This window comes from Lissotriton helveticus, chromosome 5_1, assembly GCF_964261635.1.
Source record: "Lissotriton helveticus chromosome 5_1, aLisHel1.1, whole genome shotgun sequence".
Taxonomy (NCBI): domain Eukaryota; kingdom Metazoa; phylum Chordata; class Amphibia; order Caudata; family Salamandridae; genus Lissotriton; species Lissotriton helveticus.
The window spans coordinates 2066202566-2066215213 of NC_136065.1; the positions used below are offsets into that span (position 1 = coordinate 2066202566).

Sequence of the window (12648 nt, forward strand, 5' to 3'; positions counted from 1 at the left end):
GTCTTTAGCTCACTTATTGCTCACACAGATGTCATTAGTCTACTTATTGTGCACACATTTAGATGTAGCCCACTTAATGCTCACATAGGTGTCCTTAGCCCACTTAATGCTCACACAGATTCCCTTAGCTCACTTATTGCTCACACAGATGTCATTAGTCCACTTATTGTGCACACATTTAAATGTAGCCCACTTAATGCTCACACAGATTCCCTTAGCTCACTTATTGCTCACACAGATGTCATTAGTCCACTTATTGTGCACACATTTAGATGTAGCCCACTTAATGCTCACACAGGTGTCCTTAGCCCACTTAATGCTCACACAGATTCCCTTAGCTCACTTATTGCTCACACAGATGTCATTAGTCCACTTATTGTGCACACATTTAGATGTAGCCCACTTATTGTGCACACATTTAGATGTAGCCCACTTAATGCTCACACAGGTGTCCTTAGCCCACTTAATGCTCACACAGATTCCCTTAGCTCACTTATTGCGCACAGATAGATGTAGCCCGCTTATTTCTCACACAGATGGTCTTAGCTCCCTTATCATTCACACAGATGGCCTTAGCCCCTTTAATGCTCACAGAGATGCCCTTCGGCCACTTATTGCGCACACAGATATATGTAGCCCACTTATTGCCCACAAAGGTGGTCTTAGCCCACTTATTTCTCACATAGATGGTCTAAGCCCAAATGTTAGGCAGACTTTGCCCGCGCACAAGCAACACCTGGCTCAAACTTCTTGGAGAAGCTCGAAATCTCACCTATTCCTTTCCACTTCCGGACTCAGGTCACTGAAAAACGTAGTGGAGAAGTCACCCCACTGACGCTGTGACTTTGAATTCCTCTTAAACACTTTCCTTTCTCACCAGCACCCACAAACATGCTATACGTGTTTACATTTAGTTCACATCTTTTACTTTATATTTGGTAATAATGGTTTACTCCTTGGTGCCTTTCATCCTTCTGGGTTAAGACGCGCATGGTTAAATATTTTAAATAGAATATATAATTTAAGGGTGAAAGCCTGATTTGGTCACCTCAGTGTTTAGTGGAATCAGACACTTTAGTGAAATATAAACTAAAGATTTTTTTGAAGATGGAAGAGGCGATGGGCAAGAGTCCAGGTCCTAAAGCGAGGTTATGACAGCTCCTGAATGTACGCCCTGTTGCATGAATCTTCGTTGGATTCAATCTCATCTTACCCCACCTTAAATCTAAAGAGGACTTCATCCTCCTGGGAGATTTCAATATACATGTGGATAATCCAGCGCTCCCCGAATCTATCTCCCTGACTACCGATCTCTCCAACCTGGGTCTAAAAATACAGAATAACGGGGCCACGCACAAAGGCGGCCACACTTTAGATTTACTTTTCTGTAATTGTACTAAAATAAGTTGTTCCCCAGCCAGAGAGATTCCATGGTCAGACCACTTCCTTATCGAGTTTACACTAATGGCTCCAAAAAAACCCTTAAACAAAACATCACTTCCACCTATCTGGCGTCGCCAATGGCATAAAGTCTCAGCTGAAAAATTGCGGGAAATCTGGAAACAACCTGCCATATTGGGGGAAGACACAGCAGACACAGCACTAGCCAAACTCAATGCTTCACTTAAGCAAGCCATTGACATCTTGGCTCCATTAAAGTTACACAAACAATACCCTCCCTCCAAACAAGAAAATTGGTACACACAAGAACTTAGAGTAGAAAAGCAGAAGTGTAGGCGAGCTGAAAAAGCATGGAGGAAACTGAAAACCAAGGAGAACCAAAATATTTTCCTAGATGCTCAATCAACTTATTACAAAAATATAAAGCAAGCTAGGAAAAATTGTCTGACGCAACAACTAGCAGAAGCGGGTAATTGCCCTAGGGAGCTTTTTAAAATTTTACAAAATTTCGTAAAACCCACAGCCTGCGAAAGCTCCGATGACTTTTCGCAGACTCTCTGTGACGAAATTTCACGGTTCTTCGAAGATAAAATCAATCTTATTTACGAAAGAATAGTAGCATCTAACAACACGGGAAACAATAATAAGCCCCCCCCCCCTTCAACCCGCCCAATCAAAATAAACATTCTCTGCTATCATTTCCACCTATTGGCAATACAGACCTTCTCCCTCTTATTACCCACATAAAATCAGGGTCCCCCAATGATTTTCTCCCTGCTAAAATGGTTGCCCCCCTGATCTCCCTCCTTGGCCCCTCTATACAAACCGTGATCAACATCTCCCTTACGGAGGGACAGGTCCCTGCGGAATGGAAAAAGGCAGTGGTAAACCCAATAAGAAAAAAAGCGGCATCCCCATGGTCAGACCTCTCAAACCTACGCCCTATCTCCCTCTTGCCATACATCGGCAAGATAGCAGAGAAGCACGTGAACACCTATCTATCAAAACATCTTGAAGCAACGGAGGGCCTGGACTACTCACAATCTGGGTTCAGGCCCAACCACAGCACCGAATCAGCCCTCCAAACAGTGACTAATAACATCAGAATGGCACTGGACGGGGGAAGCTCTATGATTCTGGTGCTGTTGGATCTTTCCGCTGCTTTTGATACGGTGTCACACAAGGTGCTTCTTGGCCGTCTAAGGGATGTAGGCCTGGGGGGCGTAGCTCTGTCCTGGATGGAGAGTTTCCTGTCCGGCCGCTGTCAAGAAGTCAGGCTGGGCTCCCATAAATCCACCTCTAGGGAGCTCAACAAGGGAGTGCCACAGGGCTCATGCCTGAGCCCCACACTATTTAATGTGTATGTGGCCCCCTTGGCCGACTTAGTAAGATCCTTTGGGTTCACCCCGGTGTCGTATGCCGACGACACCCAACTCCTGTTTCCCTTTAAAATCTTGACGCCTGCATTAAAAAAATCATTTGCAGATGGAATGAGGGCAGTATCAGAGTGGATGTCATCAAACTGCCTACAGTGCAATGTAGGGAAAACAGAAGTCATGCTGTTTGGGCAAGCATCAACACTTTGGTCCCCTGAGTGGTGGCCCCCGGAACTGGGACCCGTTCCCAATCCTAAGCATACTGTTAAAAACTTGGGGGTGCTACCAGATCAGGCACTCACACTAAAAGATCACGTCAACCAAGTGGCTGGTACATGCTTTCGGGCCATCGGACTGTTAAGGAGGGTCTTCCCTTATTTGCCAGGCTGCCACAGAAAAACACTTGTCCAGGCGCTAGTCATTAGCAGAGTGGACTACTGTAATGGTCTCCTCTTAGAAGCAAACGAAGAACAACTCAATAAGTTACAGGTAGTCCAAAACACTGCGGCAAGGATTGTCCTGAATGTTCCACCTAGGACTCCCTCCCGCCCCCTGCTGACTAAACTCCACTGGCTCCCAGTGCGAAAACGAGTACAATTTAAGACCCTATGCACCATTCACAAGGGTCTAACAGGCACCGGCCCCAAATACCTGACCAAAATCTTTCAACCTTATGTTCCTGGACGCTCTTTACGATCCAGCAACCTTCAGCTGCTGCAGGTTCCTAGAATAAAAAAAGCCAGGCAAGGAGGCCGTGCTCTGGCCCACGCAGGGCCAGAGCTCTGGAATTCACTTCCTCCTACACTGAGATCACATACCAACCATTTGGCCTTCCGAAAGACTCTCAAAACTCACCTGTTCACAAGCAACTAATCTCCTTTGGGCAATAGCTCATTCCCTCATTGTTCATGGTCACTATGAGTCATACTCTACCATTTGCAAAAAGCGCGGAGATACCCCTTCGGGAGTCTAATCAGGCGCTATATAAGAATATAAAATAAATAAAATAAAAATATAAAGTGCATGCAAGCACTACAACCACCAGAAGTACCGGCTGGAGCATATCAGAGTTTGGCAACGACATCTGTATCAGTGATGGAGTTATACCCAGGACCTCTTGACTTACCTAGTAGGGGATAGCCTAATGAGGGGCAGGGCTGACACAATTATGAGGCAAGGGAAGACAAATGATGTGGCAAATTATGTGATTACAAGCAAATTAACCAACACACTCTGTGGCACTTTTATCTAGTACTTCGTTTGACATTTCTACACACATTTGTACAAAAGGGCCGTGAAATATATATGTTTGATGAGATTACAAGCTATACCCATCCTGCAGATTCTAATCAAAATGTTATTTACCAAAAATGAATCATTTTCTCTCAAAAAGTGCCGTTTCGTAAAGTAGATTTTTTCATTGGGAAACAGACCTGCAGAGCAGGGTAGCAATTCCTACTTATTTAGACCTAGAATTGATTTGGTGTGTCCTTCTCCAAGAGGCACTTTCAGATTCAGGACAAGGAATGCAACAATTTGGGATTCTCCTAAAGTATTAGTGTGTTGTCTGCTGAGGTGAATGGTCACAGTAGATAACAAGAAAACAAAAGTTTAGGCACTTCTTTCTAGCGGTAAGAAATTAAGAGAGACTAACATTGGAAGCAACACTAACAACTGATTTTCTGCATGTCTGTACTTGCAATGACAAGACTAGGAGACAGAAGTAGAAGGCTTTTTATGGTCACAAACCGCTCTATTCACAGAATCAGGCTGTTTGCGATTGCAAAAATGCATTTTGTTATGTACAAACCGCAAACTGAGGTTCAGTAAAACTTTACTGAGTCACAGTTTGTGGTTGTGACCTAATAGCAAACAGGTATTTGGAAAGGGCGTGATTTGGGCGTCACTTCCAAATACCTAATCTGAAGGGTATGTATTAAAGTATTGCGACTGAAATCTTGTAGCAAAACAATAATATTTTATAGACTACAAACATGTAGCGGTAACCAATTCACAAAAGTGAAGGGCCCCTTCCCCTTTGAAAATTGTCTTTTTTTTTTTAAGAGTAGGTAGTGGCCCCAAGGACCATGGCTTACTCTTAAAAAATGTTACGTTATATATATTTTTTTTATTGCATCCCGGTTTCCTTAATAAAATGGGTTGCATCTAAAAAAAAAAAGACAGCTTAGTTTAAAAGCAGTCACAGACATGGTGGTCTGCTTTTGGGTAGCAAGTTGGCATTTACTTCATTAATAGTATTTTTCAAACCGACCTACGTTAGTGCCAATGTCGGTTTGCCAAATGCCACACGGGTCAAAAAAACGAACAGGCACAAATTACGACCAACGCTTTGTACGTATGGCCCTTAAAATCCAACAGGAAGTAGTGTTTTGTACGGTGTGCTAAGACTGGATTTTAGCAAATAATAAATACGAGAAACGGGTATGGAATTTTTTTTAATTTTTTTAAGGAACTTCATTTATGCCAACGTACCAGTGCTATCTCTGACGATGACGTGGATCTCCTGGCTCTCCCTCCCGGGAATACAGCCAGTACCGCCACAGGACAATATATTGTGCTTCTGTTTTACCTAATTGGTTGTTTGCTGAGAAGCTAAGTTTGGACTCTCAAACAGCTTTTCTCTGTATGTCAACACACGGTAAAACCATCCCAGAACTTGCAATAAACTAATGTTGTTTGCTTTAGATTGTCACAAACTGTTTTTATAATCCTTTGATTGCTGGACTAAAGGATTAAGCAATCTAAGAACTGAAAAGTAATAGGTGCTTATTATGTAACTGGAGACAAGACCCAAGGATTACCTTAAAATACAATCTCTTTATTGCATCATCTTGGCTAGGCAATGCCCTTCACTGTTTATTAAATAGTTAATGTTCTTGTCCGAGTGTTGGATGATACCCACACCCATACAAGCGCACGCACGCGCACTCACACACACCCACAAGGGGCTTGACAATCTATTTATGAACAATGTCCATACAGCTATATGTAGGAGTTTGTCCCCAGTTCTTTTTTACGTACTAAATTACACACCTAGAGCCTGATTCACAAAGGTAACGTTACACTTTTGTGTAAGTTTACAATTGTACGCTATTCACAAATGGATTTACGAGTAGTATGCCTACGTTACTTCAGGTGAGGGAGCTCTTGGTTTATCTATTCTGATGTTTTAAGTAAGGGCCTCAAGTATGAACAGTTGCAGCTTATAAAAAATACTTTCCCCTCATACATAGTATGCTCTCATACTTTGGATTTTGGTATATATCAATTAAAGCAGAGATGTCTCAAGTTATTTGAGACTTAAGGTGAGGTACATTTTTGCTCCCCCTCTTTTCTTTTTGAATGGAAAGTAGGCGCTGCTCCACCTTCTATATTTTCTGTGCTCCAGACAGAGTAGGCTAACTGGAGAATGTTCCGCTAGGCTATCAAACGATCACACAAAATACAAAATTGTATGGACAAAAAAGGAGGTGGCCTAGCTGTTGTGTTCAGGCAATCATTACAAATCACTAAAGTTGACGACGTTGCCATAAAACAATGTGAGGCCCTTTTCACCAGATGCAATCCTACACCGTCTTCCTCCTGTAACTTCCTGCTCCTTTACAGACCTCCACCTAGCAATGCAACATTCCCAGACACACTTCTAGACAGTGTTTCAAACCTGAAAACACTACACTCCAATCTATGCATTCTGGGTGACCTCACCATTTGGTTTTACAAACCCATTATGCCCCATCCCAAAACAATCACAGCAGGCCTAGGCACACTGAACCTGCATCAGATCGTCCACGAACCCACACACATCGCTGGACACATCTTAGATGTAATTTCTGCTAATACAGAGCTAGTTACCTTTCAAATGATAAACCAAGTCACATGGTCAGACCACCATTTGCTTGCCTTCCAACATAAAACAACACTAAGCAACGCACCTAAAACCACCTTACATGCAACCATCTATTGGCAGTGGAACAAACTCAATTTGGAACACTTAGAAACACAACTAACATCCAGTACAGATCAAGAAACAATAAATTCTGTTAAAAAACTATTTGAGTGGCTACAGGAAGCTTTTGATATCCTGATACCATTACAAACCACACAACAGAACAAAGGAAAACAAACACCTTGGAGAAATACATAGCTAAAAGAGATAAAACAACAGATTATACAAGTCAGCTATCAAAAAAAGCAAAGAAAAGTTACTATTTAGAAAGAATTCGAAATGCTAAATGTGCAAATAAAGAATTCTTTAAAATCTCAATAAATTTCATAAACCATATTGCCTAGAAGGAGCTCATTCCATTACTCAAGGTTTCACAGACAAACTACCAAATCATTACACGGAAAAAGCAGACACATCGGACTCATACTTAAAACAGAGACAAAGCATCAGCCCTAACTCTTTTTTTCAAAACAGCAATCCAAGAATACTCTAACCCAGCCTCTCCGTTCCTTCCAACACATTTCACACGTTGCATTTATGGACCTGGTCAAACCAAGCAGGCCTGCCATCAGCTTTATGACCCACATGCCGCATGGACTGATGATCTGGGAACACTGTCTAAAGTATCAAAGGAATTAAGAAACCTTGGAATGACCATGGACTCCAAGATATCGATGAATGTCCAAGTGGATAAACTAGCAAGAGCTAGCTTTGTTACTATAATAACTCTGCAACTAATCTTCCCCCATTTGGGATTTCCACACAAGGTCCAGGCTACCATCTCCCTTGTTCTGTCCTAACTCGATTACGCCAATAGCCTCTACCACGGATCACCTTTAACGACCATGAAAAGACTACAACGGATCCAGAACTCGGCTGCCAGACTACTCTTACTACTCTTACATATAAAACCGCGAGACCACATCTCCCCTGCCTTGAAAGCCTCGCATTGGTTACTCGTTACCGGAAGATCCACGTTCATGCTGCTTTGTATCACCCACATAGCGATATATGGAACATGACCTCTCTTCATCAGGAATAAAATCACCAAACACATTCAACAAAGGAACCTCCGCTCTAGAGTGGCACCTCGCCTCAAAATCCCAAGATACAAGAAAAAAAACGTGGGTGGCACATCCTTCTCTGCTCAAGCAGCCAGTTTATGGAACTCTTTACCCCCAACATTAGATCCATGGATATCCACCTTATCTTCAGAAAACTACTCAAGAATTGGTTCTTCCCCACATATCCACAATACGCAAACAGAAATATACATCATATCTATGTATCAGCATTTATTTGTACTATACATAGGTACCTATTTATGTGTATTGATTTGTATAAACGTGTAGAATAATTGTTTTAAATATATATGCTGTGGCCTCTTCTCTTTCTTGAAGGAGCTTCGTGGATATCTTTGCAGCGCGAGCTCCAGTGTCACGCTTAAGAGGCCCCCGCTTCTTCAAGAGGCACTGGACTGGCTGGTCTCCGCTACGGTGGATCTTTGTTTGGAATCCGGGTTACCGGAATGACCAGGGCCCACCTCCTAGCCTGGTAGGAGATGAGGCGGTGCTGAGGTCACTCGACATCACGTTGGGCGAGGCGGATTTCCAGCCTTGCCCCCGCCAAATGGATCCCTGTGGCATGGGGGTTGAGGCGGTTTGGGGACTGGAGGAGGCGTCTTGTTCGAGGGACACATGGACTTTGGGGTTCATTAACATCACAGCGCTAATCCACCCCCCACAATACCTTCCAGAAAAGAACATTGCATGCTGGGACTTGTAGGCGCTGTACATGAGGCGACCTGTAAGAGGTATAGGCGATTGGAACTCACGTTGGGGGCGGAGCAGCTCTCCACGAATCAGGATGGGGCAGGATATTTAATCCCTGATACACGCCTGCATCCTGACACACACACCCCCGGCGCTGAAGAAGGCAAGATGACGCCGAAATGCATTCGCCATTAAGGGTGTTTCTGAATCACCGCGGCTTGTGTTGCAGAATAAAGGTGCTTCCAACATTTCCCCTGCTGTGGCCTCTTCTCTTTCTTGAAGGAGGTTCTTGGATATATATATATATATAGAGAGAGATATTCAATAGTTCAGCTTAACAAATGTACATATTACTGATAGTTACATTATTCTGTTTTCAACATGTATATAAGTGACTGCATAAATAAGTAAATCTTTTGCCAAAACTATTTATCTACGATTGCTTCACTATAGAGTTATAAAAAAAAAAAAAAAAAATATATATATATATATATATATATATATATAAATGAAATTAATTTAAGGTACAGCAACACTTGAAAGCCAGAGTATTTAATGCATCTTTAATCTAAGTATACTAGCTTCCTTTATACATCTATATACCTTCCATGTACTTATGGATCTATATATGCATTACTTTTCCTCTAATTTAGCATATCCAATGCACTACTCTATTTCTCACCCTATACCACTCTCAATATATCCTCTACCTCAACTCTGACTCATCTCAAACCTCTTTCTACTCTTTCGAATGCACTACCCTATGTCTCACCCTAAACCTCTATAAATATGTCTTCTACAGCCACTCTCTCATTTATCCCAAACCCATACCACTACTAGACTCTTCCCTACTCTACCCCTCCTTGCATCATCTCATCATCTCATACCTCTTTTACTATTCCGATCTCCCAAAACAAGCCTTTCTAAACCCTTCCATCAGACTCTTCCCCGCCCACCTACCTCCCTTTTACTCATCAAAAGCCTCCTCTTACTGCTATGAGCTCTAAACGAACAAAGAAAAGAAAGTAATATATATATATATATATATATATATATGTTTCTAAATCTTCCCCCTTCTTTCCCTCCACTATCCTTTTCAATCCAAATAACAGACTAACATGTCCACCACTCAAATTAATTTCATATTTCACTATACTAATTCACCACTAATCATCTATGGGTATCGGAGTAGCGTGCTACTTGCCGAAAAAGCATTTCAAAACCTCATCAGGGGTAGCAAGCACTATATAAATGCAAACCTTATTCCATCTTCTATTTCTTCACTATCCTTCTCAATCCAAATAACGGACTAACATAGCTACCACTCAACTCACTTTCATATTTCACTATACGAATTCACCACTAATCCTTTATGGGTTCCGGAGTTGCATGCTACTCACTGAAAAAGCGCTTTGACACCTCGTCAGGGGTAGTAAGCGCTATATAAATGCAATTACTATACAAATGACTGGATAAATGAAGGTTTTAAATACTGGAAAAGTGGTTAAAAGTGTTAAGCCCTTGCTTACTACAGCTATAGGTGACCTGCAGGCTATCCGAGGCATTTTGGTTAGTGTCCTATGGACCTTTGGCAAATATAGTAAAAAAGAGTGCATGTCGAGTAATTCTGCATAAAATCGCTAGCACACTCTCGGTCAGGGCACAGCAGCCTTTATGAAAACCTGTGAGCTGGTACTTCCGGTTACGAAATAGAAGTTGTGATGAAATTCTGGTACGATTACGTGGTGTACAGACAGGCACACAAACAGATTTGTGTACATATCTCTGTGGGACTCACACCAGTGCACTGTTTAAGCCGGTATTTGTTCCATGGCGATATCTCTGTGTTCTTCACTTCTGTTGCTTCCCTCCTGTTTTTAAAGAATCGCCTATCTGACAGTGACAGTTTCGGAAAGACCTATTATCAGCTTATGGTGGGCTAGGAACTCGCCGATTCCTTACCCTTACCATTGCTTGCTTTTCATTCAATAGCTTCTGTGGGCTTTCCCTCCTGTTCTTCTGTTTGTCCCTCCCTTGGAGCATAACCTCATTACTTGTGTCCTTCCACCACTTACTTGTCAGGCACTGATTTTTTCTTTTTCAGTAAGCACTTTATGAGAGTGCATGTGTTTGTGTAGCTTTTTCCTGCGCATTCTGCTTCATTCCCTCGTACCCACTCGCACCATCCCCTGCACACTCAGGGCCCGATTCACAGAACTAACTTAAGACAAAATCCTAAACTAACTACCATTTTCGTATTCACAGAAGGCACTTACTCATTTCGGTATTCACAGAAGTTAGGAGTCCTAACTTTAAGACTCCTAAATGCCTTCTGTGAATACCGAAAGTCTTAAAATTAGGATTTTTCTCAATTTAGTAGTAGTAAAGTTAGGACCCCTAACTTTAGGACTCCTAAACTGCGAAAAATCCAAATTTTAAGAGTATAGGTATTCACAGAAGGCATTTAGGAGTCCTAAACTTAGGACTCCTAACTTTACTACTACAAACTGAGAAAAATCCTATTTTTAAGACTTTCGGTATTCACAGAAGGCATTTAGGAGTCCTAAAGTTAGGAGTCCTTACTTTACTACTACTAAATTGAGAAAAATTCTAATTTTAAGGCTTTTGGTATTCACAGAAGGCATTTAGGAGTCCTAAAGTTGGGACTCCTAACTTCTGTAAATACCGAAATGAGTAAGTGCCTTCTGTGAATACCAAAATGGTAGTAAGTTTAGGATTTTGTCTTAAGTTAGTTCTGTGAATCGGGCCCTCCATGTTGCTCCCCATGCTCTCCATTTCAGATTGTGTTTTTTTTTTACTAATGCTACAATTGCAAACAACTTCCAATGCAAGGGTGCAGCTTGGTCAATAAGATTAGGGGGGTTGTGGGGGGAGCTTCAGATTTCTCAACAATCACGCTGGGATATCTTATTAAAACACATTGTAGGAGAAGCACTGCACAACAGGAGTGTAAGAGGCAGTGGAAAGAGAGAGGAGGGAGGGTTGTTAAGGGGACCTAGAACATTTTTCAAAGACTTCAAAACAGAGACGAGAGAGGGTGTGTTTGTTTTTGTCAGTGTAGGCATGTGCATCACAACTGACTGAAAGCACTTGTACTCAACTATTTAAGAAAGAATATATTTTTAAGGGATGTTTAACACCCCAAACACCCCCCCCCCCGAAGCTACGCCCCTGACTATATGTATGAAAAGTATACTCAAGCACAGCTCTCTGCTCCCCTCTAAAATAATTAGCTTCCCAGTTCCATCTCCCCCTTGTCTCCATAGATGCCATCTGTGCCGTATCTATGACAACCACAGGGAGCCAGACACATCTTTCTTATTACATTTTCAGGGCTCTGTTTGCATGCAGGATGCCTGTATTCCTCCCTTGGGTGATTGCATTACGGGGGCTGGGAGTGCGCACAGCATAGGTTTGCCAGGCACCTCCCCCACCCAAGTGTTGCTATGAGTTTATATTATTTATTTAACTACTGCAGAGTTTTTGGGGCTTTGTACAGGGTTGGCTTGGCTACTCCAGATGTCTCAGGCCCCGCCCTGCCTGATGTCAGTCAGGGGCATGGCTACCACTGGTGCAGCAGGTGCAGTGGCACCGGGGCCCAGAGCCATGGGGAAGTCCACTGTACCCTGCTAATTGCTGTATTTTACCACCACAACAACAATCAAAGTGGCCATTTTCCTTGCTTTCTCCAGGATCCAAGGTTTTCAACCTATGCTACTAAGTTCAGTAAACATGTGCCGGATGCTCCTGACAGCCCCCTCTGTATAAAAACTGTCAGGATCAAAGTTATAGTCTTCAGACCTTTGCAAGCCACCTGGGATTTATTTCATTGTTCCCACCCGGTGTAGAGGGAATTGTCCACACTTCCGCTTACTGCCAAAGCCCTCCTTCCTTTCTTCCAGCAGCTGTGCGCTGAAGACAGTAACGCTGTGCAGTAGCTGCTCACTAATCTGTTTAAGCTTGTTTTAATATATATAAAGTAATATCTCACCAGTGATCAATAGTGAAATGTTCAATGGCACATGACACCATTGGTTGAATTTCTTGTCACGCTCATATGTTTTCTTCTTATGCAATAGCTTTCCTTGTCCCAGCTTGTACATCATATGTT

The 12648-nt window shown here is 42.4% G+C and overlaps 1 protein-coding gene across 3 annotated transcripts in view; it reads right to left on the minus strand.

The window, feature by feature from the left end:
- APOM (apolipoprotein M) overlaps positions 1–12648 on the minus strand; it is an 87774-nt gene that overhangs the window by 49586 nt on the left and 25540 nt on the right. The window lies entirely within an intron of this gene.